Source organism: Moschus berezovskii, chromosome 5, assembly GCF_049115385.1.
Source record: "Moschus berezovskii isolate FMDL1 chromosome 5, NW_MosBer_1.0, whole genome shotgun sequence".
In the NCBI taxonomy this organism is placed as follows: Eukaryota; Metazoa; Chordata; class Mammalia; order Artiodactyla; family Moschidae; genus Moschus; species Moschus berezovskii.
The window spans coordinates 94,112,422-94,127,932 of NC_142464.1; positions in this window are offsets into that span (position 1 = coordinate 94,112,422).

A 15,511-nucleotide genomic window follows, 5' to 3' on the forward strand; every position below is an offset into this window, starting at 1 on the left:
TGTGGAAAATTCTGAAAGAGATGGGAATCCCAGACCACCTGACCTGCCTCTTGAGAAGCCTGTATGCAGGTCAGGAAGCAACAGTCAGAACTGGACATGGAACAACAGACTGGTTCCAAATAGGAAAAGGAGTACGTCAAGGCTGTATATTGTCACCCTGCTTATTTAACTTACATGCAGAGTACATAATGAGGAACGCTGGGCTGGAAGAAGCACAAGCTGGAATCAAGATTACTGGGAGAAATATCAATAACTTCAGATATGCAGATGACACCACCCTTATGGCAGAAAGTGAAGAACTGCAGAGCCTCTTGATGAAAGTGAAAGAGGAGAGTGAAAAAATTGGCTTAAAGCTCAACATTCAGAAAACTAAGTTCATGGCATCCAGTCCCATCACTTCATTTCAAATAGATGGGGAAACAGTGGCTGAGTTTATTTTGAGGCCTCCAAAATCACTGCGGATGCTGATTGCAGCCATGAAATTAAAAGACACGTTCTCCTTCGAAAGAAAGTTATGACCAACCTAGACAGCATGTTACAAAGCAGAGCTATTACTTTGCCAACAAAGGTCTGTCTAGTCAAGGCTATGGTTTTTCCAGTGGTCATGTATGGATGTGAGATTTGGACTATAAAGAAAGCTGAGCACAAGATGGTGGTGGAATAGGATGGGGAGACCACTTTCTCCCCCACAAATTCATCAAAAGAACATTTGAACGCTGAGTAAATTCCACAAAACAACTTCTGAATGCCGGCAGAGGACCTCAGGCACCCAGAAAAGCAGCCCATTGTCTTCTAAAGGAGGTAGGAAAAACATAAAAGATAAAAAGAGAGACAAAAGCGGTAGGGACGGTACTCCGTCTGGGGAAGCGAGGCTTAAAAACTAAAGAAGTTTCCAAACAACTGGAAACACTCTCACTGGCGAGTCTGTGGCAAGCCTTGAATCTCAGAGGGCCACATAACTGAGAGGAAAAAGAAATAAATAATTAAAACCCACAGATTATGCACCCAATGATAACTCCCAGCAGAGAAGCAGCACATTGCCCGCATCTGCCATTAGCAAGCAGGGGCTGGTAAGGGAGGACCCATCTGAACTGCTTACAGTGAGGATCGGTCCTGAATGTCGCAAGGGTAATCTGAGAAAACTAACTGGGGATAGCAAAGCAGACTGTGGGGTAGCTACCCCACAAAAAGGTGAAAAGCCCTAACCTAAGACTCCGCCAATCCCACTCACAGAACAAAGGACTGGGCAGAGCTAGCTGGCTGCAGACAGCCCATCCCCCACCGAGACAGGCAGGGGAGGGCAGCCAGAGCTGGAAGGGGGCAATCGTGGCCCCAGAGAGCCATCCAATACCAAGCAGGCTTCGTTGCTAGCCAAGACTTCTTGAGTTTCTGGCCGGTCAACATCCACCTGAGAAGGTGCGCCAGTTGTACACCCAGAAAACCCAGTGGTAGGGACCGGGGAGGCAATAAGTCGCAGTGACCATGCTCGCCAAACACCTGGTCACCTGAGCTGCTCAGACCGGGGAAGGGCACAAAACACAGGCTCAACCAAGTCTGTGCCTTTTTGGAGTACCTAAGTACCTGAACCTGAGCAGCTTGGACCTGGGATATGCATGCAACCCAGCGCCAGCCTCAGACAGTTCCCGGAAGAGCAATCTAAGCCTATGCAGTGTAGACTGGGACAGCATACACACCATGAGCGAGGGTAAACCCAGTGTGGCTGAGACACTGCGAGCACTCCCCCCAGATGCCAGAGATATTTGTCTGCAGCATTCCTCCCTTCCCAGAACATGACTGAACAAGTAAGCCTTGAAAAGTGTCCACCACCACCCCCTAGTGTCAGGGCAGAAATTATACACTGAAGAGACCAGCAAACAGAAGCTAAAACAGAGGGAACCATATTGGAAGTGACATATAGAGAAGTCTAGAGGCTACTGAAAGAATAAGACTGAAAACCAGGGCAGGAGGCTTAAGTCCTAATCCTGAGAACACCAGAGAACTCCTGACTCCAGGGAACATTAATCGATAGGAGCTCATCAAACGCCTCCATACCTACACTGAAACCAAGCACCACCCAAGGGTCAACAAGTTCCAGAGCAAGCCATACCACGCAAACACTCCAGCAACACAGGAAAATAGCCCTGAGCTTCAATATACAGGCTGCCCAAAGTCACTCCAAACCCATTGACATCTCATAACTCATTACTGGACACTTCATTGCACTCCAGAGAGAAGAAATCCATCTCCACCCACCAGAACACTGACACAAGCTTCCCTAACCAGGGAACCTTGACAAGCCACCCATCCAACCTCACCCACAGTGAGGAAACTCCACAATAAAGAGAACCTCACAAACTGCCAGAAGATGGAAAGGCCACCCCAAGCAAAGCAATACAAGCAAGATGAAGAGGCAGAGAAATACCCAGCAAGTAAAGGAACAGGATAAATGCCCACCAACCCAAGCAAAAGAGGAAGAGATAGGGAACCTACCTGATAAAGAATTCCAAATAATGATAGTGAAATTGATCCAAAATCTTGAAAACAAATTAGAGTTACAGAAAAATAACCTGGAGACAAGGATTGCGAAGATGCAAGAAAGGTTTAACAAGGATCTATAAGAAATTAAAAAGAGTCAATATGCAATGAATAATTCAATAGATGAGATCAAAAACACTCTGGAGGGAACAAACAGTAGAATAATGGAGGCAGAAGATAGAATAAGTGAGTTAGAAGATAGAATGGTAGAAATAAATGAAACAGAGAGGAAAAAAGAAAAACGAATTAAAAGAAATGAGGACTATCTCAGAGACCTCTGGGACTTTGTCAAACGCCCCAACATTCGAATCATAGGAGTCCCAGAAGAAGAAGACAAGAAGAAAGACCATGAGAAAATACTTGAGGAGATAATAGTTGAAAATTTCCCTAAAATGGGGAAGGAAGTAATCACCCAAGTCCAAGAATCCCAGAGAGTCCCAAACAGGATAAACCCAAGGCGAAATACCCCAAGACACATATTAATCAAATTAACAAAGATCAAACACAAAGGACAAATATTAAAAGCAGCAAGGGAAAACCAAGAAATGACACACAAGGGGATCCCCATGAGGATAACAGCTGATCTTTCAATAGAAACTCTTCAGGCCAGGAAGGAATGGCAGGGCATACTTAAAGTGATGAAAGAAAGTAACCTACAATCCAGATTACTGTACCCAGCAAGGATCTCATTCAAACATGAAGGAGAAATCAAAAGCTTTACAGACAAGCAAAAGCTGAGAGAATTCAGCATCACCAAACCAGCTTTCCAACAAATGCTAAAGGACCTTCTCTAGACAGGAAACACAGAAAGGGTGTATAAACTCGAACCCAAAACAATAAAGTAAATGGCAACAGGATCATACTTATCAATAATTACCTTAAATGTAAATGGTTTGATTGCCCCAACCAAAAGGCAAAGATTGGCTGAATGGATACAAAAACAAGACCCCTATATATGTTGTCTACAAGACACCCACCTCAAAACGAGGGACACATACAGATTGAAAGTGAAGGGCTGGAAAAAGAAATTCCACGCAAATAGAGACCAAAAGAAAGCAGGAGTAGCAATACTCATATCAGATAAAATAGACTTTAAGACAAAGTCTGTGAAAAGAGACAATGAAGGACACTACATAATGATCAAAGGCTCAATCCAAGAAGAAGATATAACAATTATAAATATATATGCACCCAACATAGGAGCACCACAATATGTAAGACAAATGCTAGCAAGGATGAAAGGGGAAATCAACAATAACACAATAATAGTGGGAGACTTTAATACCCCACTCACACCTATGGATAGAACAACTAAACAGAAAATTAACAAGGAAGAACAAACGTTAAATGATACAATAGACCAGTTAGACCTAATAGATATCTATAAAACATTTCACCCCAAAACAATGAACTTCACTTTTTTCTCAAGTGCACATGGAACCTTCTCCAAGATAGACCACATCCTGGGCCATAAATGTAGCCTAGGTAAATTAAAAAAAATTGACATCATTCCAAGCATCTTTTCTGACCACAATGCAGTAAGACTAGATCTCAATTACAGGAGAAAAACTATGAAAAATTCCAACATATGGAGGCTAACAATATGCTGCTGAATAACAAACAAATCATAGAAAAAATCAAAAAAGAAGTCAAAATATACATAGAAATGAATGAAAATGAAAGTACAACATCCCCAAATCTGTGGGACACTGTAAAAGCAGTGCTAAGGGGAAAGCTCATAGCAATACAGGCATACCTCAAGAAACAAGAAAAAAGTCAACTAAATTACCTAACTCTACACCTAAAGTCGGAGAAGGCAATGGCAAGCCACTCCAGTACTCTTCCCTAGAAAATCCCATGGATGGAGGAGCCTGGTAGGCTGCAGTCCATGGGGTCGCTAAGGGTCGGGCACGACTGAGCGACTTCACTTTCACTTTTCACTTTCACACATTGGAGAAGGAAATGGCAACCCACTCCAGTGTTCTTGCCTGGAGAATCCCAGGGAAGGGGAAGCCTGGTGAGCTTTCGTCTATGGGGTCACACAGAGTCGGACAAGACTGAAGTGACTTAGCAGCAGCAGCAGCACACCTAAAGTAATTAGAGAGAGAAGAAATGAAGAACCCCAGGGTTAGTAGAAGGAAAGAAATCTTTACAATTAGGGCAGAAATAAATGCAAAAGAAACAAAAGAGACCATAGCAAAAATCAACAAAGCCAAAAGCTGGTTCTTTGAGAGGGTAAATAAAATTGACAAACCACTAGCCAGACTCATCAAGAAACAAAGGGAGAAAAACCAAAGCAATAAAATTAAAAAATGCAAATGGAGAGATCACAACAGACAGCACAGAAATACAAAGGATCATAAGAAACTACTATCAGCAATTATATGCCAATAAAATGGACAATTTGGAAGAAATGGACAAATTCTTAGAAAAGTACAACTTTTCAAAACTGAACCAGGAAGAAATAGAAAATCTTAACAGACCCATCACAAGCATGGAAATTGAAACTGTAATCAGAAATCTTCCAGCAAACAAAGTCCCAGGTCCAGACAGCTTCACAGCTGAATTCTACCAAAAATTGAGAGAAGAGCTAACACCTATCTTTTCAAATTCTTCCAGAAAATTGCTGAGGAAGGGAAACTGCCAAACTCATTCTATGAGGCCACCATCACCCTAATATCAAAACCTGACAAATATGCCACCAAAAAAGAGAACTTCAGGCCAATATCACTGATGAGTTCAGGTCAGTTCAGTCGCTCTGTCTTGTGCGACTCTTAGCGACCCCATGAACAACAATAAGAAAGGCCTCCCTGTCCATCACCAACTCCCAGAGTTCACTCAAACTCATGTCCATCGAGTCAGTGATGCCATCCAGCCACCTCATTCTCTGTCGTCCCCGTCTCCTCCTACCCCCAATCGCTCCCAGCATCAGAGTCTTTTCCAGTGAGTCAACTCGTCGCATGAGGTGGCCAAAGTATTGGAGTTTCAGCTTTAGCATAAGTCCTTCCAATGAACACCCAGGATTGATCTCCTCTAAAATGGACTGGTTGGAACTCCTTGCAGTCCAAGGGACTCTCAAGAGTCCTTCAGCACCACAGTTCAAAAGCATCAATTCTTCGGCGATCAGCTTTCTTCACAGTCCAACTCTCACATACATAGAGACCACGGGAAAAGCCACAGCATACAGGTTTCTCAAGAGGCAGGTCAGGTGGTCTGGTATTCCCATCTCTTTCAGAATTTTGCACAGTTTATTGTGATCCACACAGTCAAAGGCTTTGGCATAGTCAATGAAGCAGAAATACATGATTTTCTGGAACTCTTTTGCTTTCTCCATAATCCAGTGGATGTTGGCAATTTGATCTCTGGTGCCTCTGCCTTTTCTAAAACCTGCTTGAACATTTGGAAGTTCACGATTCACATATTGCTGAAGCCTAGCTTGGAGAATTTTGAGCATGACTTTACTAGCGTGTGAGATGAGTGCAATTGTGCGGTAGTTTGAGCATTCTTTGGCATTGCCTTTCTTTGGGATTGGAATGAAGACTGACCTTTTCCAGTCCTGTGGCCATTGCTGAGTTTTCCAAATTTGCTGGCATATTCAAAAGGCAAAATGATAGGATAGTGAATAAGGAATTCCCTAGGTCGGTAGGTGCCCAGTATGCTACTGGAGATCAGTGGAGAAATAACTCCAGAAAGAATGAAGGGATGGAGCCAAAGCAAAACAAATACCCAGTTGTGGATGTGACTGATGCTAGAAGCAAGGTCCGACGCTGTAAAGAGCAATATTGCATAGGAACCTGGAATGTTAGGTCCATGAATCAAGGCAAATTGGAAGTGGTCAAACAGGAGATGGCAAGAGTGAACGTCGACATTCTAGGAATCAGTGAACTAAAATGGACTGGAATGCGTGAATTTAACTCAGATGACCATTATATCTACTACTGTGGGCAGGAATCCCTTAGAAGAAATGGAGTAGCCATCATGGTCAACAAAAGAGTCCGAAATGCAGTACTTGGATACAATCTTAAAAATGACAGAATGATTTCTGTTCGTTTCCAAGGCAAACCATTCAATATCACAGTAATCCAAGTCTATGCCCCAACCAGTAACGCTGAAGAAGCCGAAGTTGAACAGTTCTTTGAAGACCTACAAGACCTTTTAGAACTAACACCCAAAACAGATGTCCTTTTCATTATAGGGGACTGGAATGCAAAAGTAGGAAGTCAAGAAATACCTGGAGTAACAGGGAAATTTGGCCTTGGAGTACGAAATGAAGCAGGGCAAAGACTAATAGAGTTTTGTCAAGAGAACGCACTGGTCATAGCAAACACCCTCTTCCAACAACACAAGAGAAGACTCTACACATGGACATCACCAGATGGTCAACACCGAAATCAGATTGATTATATTCTTTGCAGCCAAAGATGGAGAAGCTGTATACAGTTAGCAAAAACAAGACCAGGAGCTGACTGTGGCTCAGATCATGAACTCCTTATTGCCAAATTCAGACTGAAATTGAAGAAAGTAGGGAAAATCACTAAACCATTCAGATATGACCTAAATCAAATCCCTTATGATTATACAGTGGAAGTAAGAAATAGATTTAAGGGTCTAGATCTGATAGATAGAGTGCTGGATGAACTCTGGACGGAGGTTCATGACATTGTACAGGAGACAGGGACCAAGACCATCCCCATGGGAAAGGAATGCAAAAAAGCAAAATGGCTATCTGAGGAGGCTTACAAATAGCTGTGAAAAGAAGAGAAGTGAAAAATAAAGGAGGAAAAGAAAGATATAAGCATCTGAATGCAGAGTTCCAAAAAATAGCAAGGAGAGATAAGAAAGCCTTCCTCAGTGATCAATGCAAAGAAATAGAGGAAAACAACAGAATAGGAAAAACAAGAGATCTTTTCAAGAAAATTAGAGATATCAAGGGAACATTTCATGCAAAGATAGGCTCGATAAAGGACAGAAATGGTATGGACCTAACAGAAGGAGAAGATATTAAGAAGAGGTGGTAAGAATACACAGAAGAACTGTACAAAAAAGATCTTCACGACGAAGATAATCACGATGGTGTGATCACTCACCTGGAACCAGACATCTTGGAATGTGAAGTCAAGTGGGCCTTAGAGAGCATCACGACGAACAAAGCTAGTGGAGGTGATGGAATTCCAATTGAGCTATTTCAAATCACTGATGAACATAGATGCAAAAATCCTTAACAAAATTCTAGCAATCAGAATCCAACAACACATTAAAAAGATCATACATCATGACCAAGTGGGCTTTATCCCAGTGATGCAAGGATTCTTCAATATCCGCAAATCAATCAAAGTAATACATCACATTAACAAAATGAAAATAAAAACCATATGATTATCTCAATAGATGCAGAGAAAGCCTTTGACAACATTCAACATCCATTTATGATAAAAACCCTTCAGAAGGTGGGAATAGAAGGAACATTCCTCAACATAATACAAGCTATATTTGACAAACCCACAGCAAACATTATCCTCAATAGTGAAAAACTGAAAGCATTTCCCCTAAAGTCAGGAACAAGACAAGGGTGCCCACTCTCACCACTACTATTCAACATAGTTTTGGAAGTTTTGGACACAGCAATCAGAGCAGAAAAAGACATAAAGGGAATCCAAATTGGAAAAGAAGAAGTGAAACTCTCACTGTTTGCAGATGAGTTGATCCTCTACATAAAAAACCCTGAAGACTCTACCAGAAAATTACTAGAGCTAATCAATGAATACAGTAAAGTTGCAGGGTATAAAATCAACACACAGAAATCCCTTGCATTCCTATACACTAATAATGAGAAAATATAAAGAGAAATTAAGGAAACAATTCCATTCACCATTGCAACGAAAAGAATAAAATACTTAGGAATATATCTACCTAAAGAAACAAAAGACTTATATATACAAAACCATAAAACACTGGTGAAAGAAATCAGAGAGGACACTAATAGATGGAGAAATATACCGTGTTCATGGATTGGAAGAATAAATATTATGAAAATGAATGTATTACCCAAAGTAATTTATAAGTTCAATGCAATCCCTATCAAGATACCAACGGTATTTTTCACAGAGCTAGAGCACATAATCTCACAAAATTTTTGTATTGAAATACTAAAAACCTCGAATAGCCAAAGCAATCTTGAGAAAGAAGAATGGAACTGGGGGAATCAACATGCTGGATTTCAGGCTCTACTACAAAGCCACAGTCATCAAGACAGTATGGTACTGGCATAAAGACAGAAATATAGATCAATGGAACAAAATAGAAAGCCCAGAGATAAATCCATGCACCTATGGAACCTTATCTTTGACAAAGGAGGCAAGAATATTCAATGGAGAAAAGACAATTGCTTTAAGAAGTGGTGCTGGGACAACTGGTCAACCACTTGTAAAAGAATGAAACTAGAACACTCCCTAACACCATACACATAAATAAACTCAAAATGGATTAAAGACCTAAATGTAAGACCAGAAACTATGAAACTCCTAGAGGAGAACATAAGCAAAACACTCTCTGACATAAATCACAGCAGGGATCCTCCATGACCCACCTCCCAGAATACTGGAAATAAAAGCAAAAGTAAACAAATTGGACCTAATTAAAATCAAAAGCTTCTGCACAGCAAAGGAAACTATAAGCAAGGTGAAAAGACAGCCTTCAGAATGGGAGAAAATAGTAGCAAATGAGGCAACTGACAAAGGATTAATCTCAAAAATATACAAGCAACCCCTGCAGCTCAATTCCAGAAAAATAAATGACCCAATCAAAAAATGGGCCGAAGAACTAAACAGACATTTCTCCAAAGAAGACATACAGATGGCTAACAAACACATGAAAAGATGGTGCAAATCAAAACCACAATGAGGTACCATTTCACACCAGTGAGAATGGCTGCTATCCAAAAGTCTACAAGCAATAAATGCTGGAGAGGGTGTGGAGAAAAGGGAACCCTCTTACACTGTTGGTGAGAATGCAAACTAGTACAACCACTATGGAGAACAGTGTGGCAGTTCCTTAAAAAACTTGAAATAGAACTGCCATATGACCCAACAGTCCCACTGCTGGGCATACACACCAAGGAAACCAGAATTGAAATAGACACATGTACTCCAATGTTCATCGCAGCACTGTTTATAATAGCCAGGTCATGGAAGCAACCTAGATGTCCGTCTTCAGATGAATGGATAAGAAAGCTGTGGTATATATACACAATGGAGTATTACTCAGCAATTAAAAAGAATACATTTGAATCAGTTCTAATGAGGTGCATGAAAGTGGAGCCTATTATACAGAGTGAAGTAAGCCAGAAAGAAAAACACCAATACAGTATACTAAAGCATATATATGGAATTTAGAAAGATGATAATGATAGCCCTGTATACGAGACAGCAAAAGAGACACAGATGTATAGAACAGTCTTTTTAACTCTGTGGGAGAGGGCGATGGTGGGATGATTTGGGAGAATGGCATTGAAACATGTATATTATCATATGTGAAATGAATCGCTAGTCCAGGTTCAATGCATGATACAGGATGCTCGGGGCTGGTGTAGTGGGATGAACCAGAGGGATGGGATGGGGAGGAGGTGGGAGTGGGGTTCAAGATGGGGAGCACATGTACATCCGGGCAGATTCATGTAAATGTATGGCAAAACCAATACAATAATGTAAAGTAATTAGCTTCCAATTAAAATAAATAAATTTTAAAAAATAAATAAGTAAAAATAAAACTGAGAGATTTGCATAATTTAAAAAAAAAGAAAGTTGAGCGCAGAAGAATTGATGTTTTTGAACTGTCGTGTTGGATAAGACTCTTGAGAGTCCCTTGGCCTGCAAGGAGATCCAAGCAGTCCATCCTAAAGAAGATCAGTCCTGTGTGTTTATTGGAAGGACTGATGTTGAAGCTGAAACTCCAATGCTCTGGCCACCTGATGCAAAGGGTTGACTCATTGGAAAAGACTTTAATGCTGGGAAAGATTGAGGGCAGGAGGAGAAGGGGATGACAGAAGATGAGATGGTCAGATGGCATCACCGACTTGATGGACATGGATTTGGGTGGACTCCGGGAGTTGGTGATGGACAGGGAGGCCTGGCATGCTGTGGTTCATCGGGTCGCAAAGAGTTGGACACAACTGAGTGACTGAACTTAACTGAACTTATGTCTTTCTATGTTGTGTACTCAATAATATATTGCCATTGGATTGGGAATAAGAATACAATTTATTTTTCTTATAGAGTAATATAGCTAACATTTTATTATATAGTAGTGGGAAAACCTATTTCCTAGTGTATTGTAGACAGAAATCATTGACTTGCATCTAATGTGTTTTGTCACTGAGGGTCTAGTCAGTAGTTTTGATATAGAAATTAAGAAGCCCATAAGAATGACTGAAATAATAGTGTTACTATTCACATAGTTACAAGAATGATCATCCATATTATAGTCAGTTCATCATTATTAGAGAAAATGTGAAAATTATCAAGATGTTCTCTCAAGTGATATAATCTTAATTTATAATCTATAAAACATCATAAAGTGAAAAGTGTAGTTGCTCAGTTGGGTCCGACTCTTAGCGACCCCATGGACTGCAGCCTACCAGGCTCCTCTGTCCATGGGATTTTCCAGGCAAGAGTACTGGAGTGGGTTGCCAAAATATCTATAAAAATCTAAAAAAATCTGTAAAATATCATAAATCTAACTAAAGCCTGATTATGCATCCAAATCAATCTAGTAAAATCCCAGAGAATCTGAAATTCCTGGAATATGTATTTTAAGGACAAATTGCTATGTAGTACACCAGGCCAATTCTAAAATAACATTCTGTGTAGGTTGTTTGTAATGAATTCAGGTCAAGAAAGAACCTGACCTGTAGTTCAAAAAAAAAATTTTTTTTTTGAGAAAACTCAGTCTGGTTTTATATTATGGAAGACAATTTTAAAGAAAGGGGATTATTTATATTTTTCTAAGATAGATCTGACTCTGCCACTTATTTCCCAAGTTTTCCTGTCCACTTCTACCCTAGATGAGAAATTTAGAATTGTTTATCTGATTATTCAGAAGCAATTAGATTGATCGAGTCACATTCTGAATGGGCAAGTTAGGTGGTCCAGTGGCTAAGACTCCATACTCCCAAAGCAAGGGACTTGGGTTTTATCACTGCTCAGGGAACTAGATTTCACATGCTGAAACAACTAAAGAGTTCACATGCTGCAACTAAAGATCCTGCATGTCGCAACTTAAAAAAAAATCCTGCATACAGCAGCTATTGTCAAATAATAAGTTATTAAACGAATGGGCAAGTGAAGAGACAGTAAATTCAGGAAACTATGGCTTAACATTTCAATTGCCTCTTCCCACTTAAAACCAGAGAGGAACTAGCCATCATTAGATTGACTTTTGGTCTCTAATCTCTGTTCCACAAACAGTTTAAGAGGACTTATAGTGGCCCATGCCATCTGTCTTAGGTGAAACACCAAGTATGCTATTCTCCATTTTATATGGTACTCAGTTGAAAAAAGGGAATATGAGCAGGTTCAGAGTTGAAAATCATTTTGAAGCTGGAATCAGAGCTTGTCAACTCAGCCTTTTACCAAACTCTGCCCTGAGTAGCAAGTGGTTGGAATGAGAGTGGAACTCCTTCTGGTGCTGCTTGCAAGCTTCACATTTTATTAAAAACAATTGGGATAAATGGGTTTCTCAGGTGGCACTAGTGATAAAGAACCCACCTGCCAATGCAGGCGACATAAGAGACATGGGTTCAGTCTCTGGGTCAGGAAAATCCCCTGGAGGAAGGCATGGCAACCCACTCCAGTATTCTTGCCTGGAGAATCCCACGGACAGAGGAGCCTGTCAGGCTGCAGTCCATAGAGTAGTAAAAAGTCAGACTATTGAGGCGACATAGCACATAGCATATTGAGATGAAGTCTGGTTGATGGATGAGTCTAGGCATTATTTTGCTCCTGGTCATAATACTCAAAGCTCCTTCTTAATTTGTATTCATATTAATTTCTCAACACAAAGTAAAATTTGCAAAATATAAGCAATTTTATAAAAATATGGAACTGACTGAAAAGACTGAAAGTCACTCAGTAGTGTCTGAGTCTTTGAACCACATGGACTATACAGTCCATGGAATTCTACAAGCCAGAATATTGGAGTGGGTAGCCCGTCCCTTCTCCAGAGGATCTTCCCAACACTGGGATCGAACCGAGGTCTCCCGTATTCAGGCAGTTTCCTTACCAGCTGAGCTACCAGGGAAGCCCAAAAGATACTTGACTGCACATGCATTTTGAAATTTTACATCCTTTTGCAGTGTTGACTGGAAAAAATATGCACAACCTAAAAGCTGAGAGTTAGGTTTTATTTGATGGGAATGTTAGGACTTGAGCCAAGAGGCAGCATCTCTGGCGACCTCAAGAGAGAGAACTGACTCCAAGGAAGTAGCATCACCAACTCAATGGACACAAATTTGAGCAAACTTTGGGAGATAGTGGAGGACAGAGGAGCCTGGCGTGCTGCAGAGTCGCAGAGTACAACTGTAGGGTCGCAGAGTTGGACAAAACTTAGTGAATGAACAGCATCAATGATTGTAATAGGTATGAGGTGGGATTTTGATTTGTATTTCCTGATGCTTGATGACATGAAGTCCCTTTTCATGTACCTGTTGGCCATTTGTATGTCTTCTTTGGGAAAATATCTATTCAGTATCTCTGCTCATTTTTAAACAATTGATATTGAGTAATGAGTTCCTTATATAATTTGTATATTAATATCTTATCAGATGTATACTTTTCAAAATATTTTCCAATTTTGTAGGTTCCTTTTCATTTTATAGATCATTTCTTTTGCTGTGCAGAAGGTTTTGAGCTTGACACAGCCCCACCTGTTGAGCTTTGCATTGGTTCCTTGTATTTTTGGTGTCATATCCCAAAATTTGTTTCTAAGACCCTTGTCAAGGAACTTTTCCTCCTGTTTTAAGACAGCAGCTTTATGGTTTCAGGTCTTATGTTTAAGTCTTTAGTCTATTTCTTAGTCTACACCTTATCAAGTGCTGAATATGGGAATGAAAGCGACCAGGCAACTATTTTTTTAAGCTTTTTACTTTATCTTGGCATATAGATGATTAACAACGTTGCAATAATTTTAGGTGACTAGAGAAGGGACTTAGCTTTACATATACATATATTCATTTCCCCCACAAATACCCCTACTATCCAGGCTGCCACATAACATTAAGCAGAGTTCCATGTGCTATACAGTAGAACTTATTGGTTATCCAACAAGATTTAATATAGCAGTGTGTACATGTCAATCCCAAACTCCCTAACTATCCCTCCCCACCTCCTTCCCCTTGATAATTATAAGTTCATTTTCTAAGTCTATGAGTATCTTTCTTTTTTTTTTTGTAATTAATTTATTTTTTATTGGAGGCAAATTATTTTACAATATTATATTGGTTGGTTTTGCCATACATTGACATGAATTCGCCCCGGGTTTACATCAGTTCCCCCTCCTGAACCCCCCTCCCACCTCCCTCCTCCCTCCTCCCTTTATCCTCCCTCTGGGTCATCCCCGCATGCCAGCCTCGAGCTTCCTGTAACATGCATTGACCCTGAACTAGTGATTCATTTCACATATGACAACATATGTGTCAATGACATTCTCCCAAATCATCCCACCCTCACCCTCTCCCACAGAGTCCCAAAGACTGATCTATACATCTGTGTCTCTTGCTGTCTTGTATACAGGGTTATCATTTGCATCTTTGTAAATTCCATATATATGCGTTAGTATGCTGTATTGGTGTTTTTCTTTCTGGCTTACTTCACTCGAGTATCTTTCTGTTTTGTAAACTCATCTGTAACATTTCTTTTCAGATTTCTTATATAATGGATGCCTTATGATACTTCTTCTATGTCTGACTTATTTTACTGAGTATGACAATCTCTAGATTTATCCATGTTGCTGCAAAGGACATTATTTTATGCTTTTTAATGACTGAGTGATATTCCATTGTATATATGTACCTAATCTTTATCCATTCCTTTTTCAATGGGCATTTAATTTGTTTCCATACCTTGGCTATTGAAAACAGTGCTACAATGACAGTGCATGTATTCTTTTGGATCATGCTTTCCTCTGGATACATGCTAAGGAGTAGATTGCAGGGTCATATGGTAGCTCTAATTTTAGGTTATTAAGGAAATGTCATAAGATTCTCCGTAGTGGTTGTACCAATTTAAACTCCCAATAAGGTAACTAATTTTAAAGATGATGAAAAATAGAGAATAGGAAATGGAATCAAAGATTTTCAGAAATGTCTCAGTTTTATAATATGATGCAGGTAGCAGTTGCTATATTCTTAATTCCAAAAATATTCCACTGTTAAATGAGTTAAAATGGATGAAGGAAAATAACTTGCCATGGCTTTAGGTAAAAAGTGATGCTGAGGCTGGATGGATAGTAAAAACCAAGTGTTACTGGACTCAAATATGAAACAAAGAGGTGCATCTTTTGATACAATTCCAATTATTGAATAGCTTCTATAGCAAGATAAAACTATAGAACTCTACACCAAAATAGGGTAAAAATTCTGAATATCTACAAAATAATGTGGATACTATGAATAGACTTGTTACTGTTTTTATAGCTATGCACAACCTGTGAAACAGTTAAATTCAAAGATTTCAGTATAACTTTTGAATTAAAATAATAAATTTCAATATATACCCTATAGCTTTATTCTCACTGAATTTTTCACTAGTTTTATTCTTGGCACAACTTATTTCTAATTAGTAAATAGGTATAAAATCACTTGAAAACAATTTTGATCTGAGATGCTAAATTGTGAATTGTTGTTTTGTCACAGGGGATGCTCATCATAACTCTTTTGTGCTGGAATAAACTGGAGGAGTTCCATCTAGGGGCATAACGCCTTCAG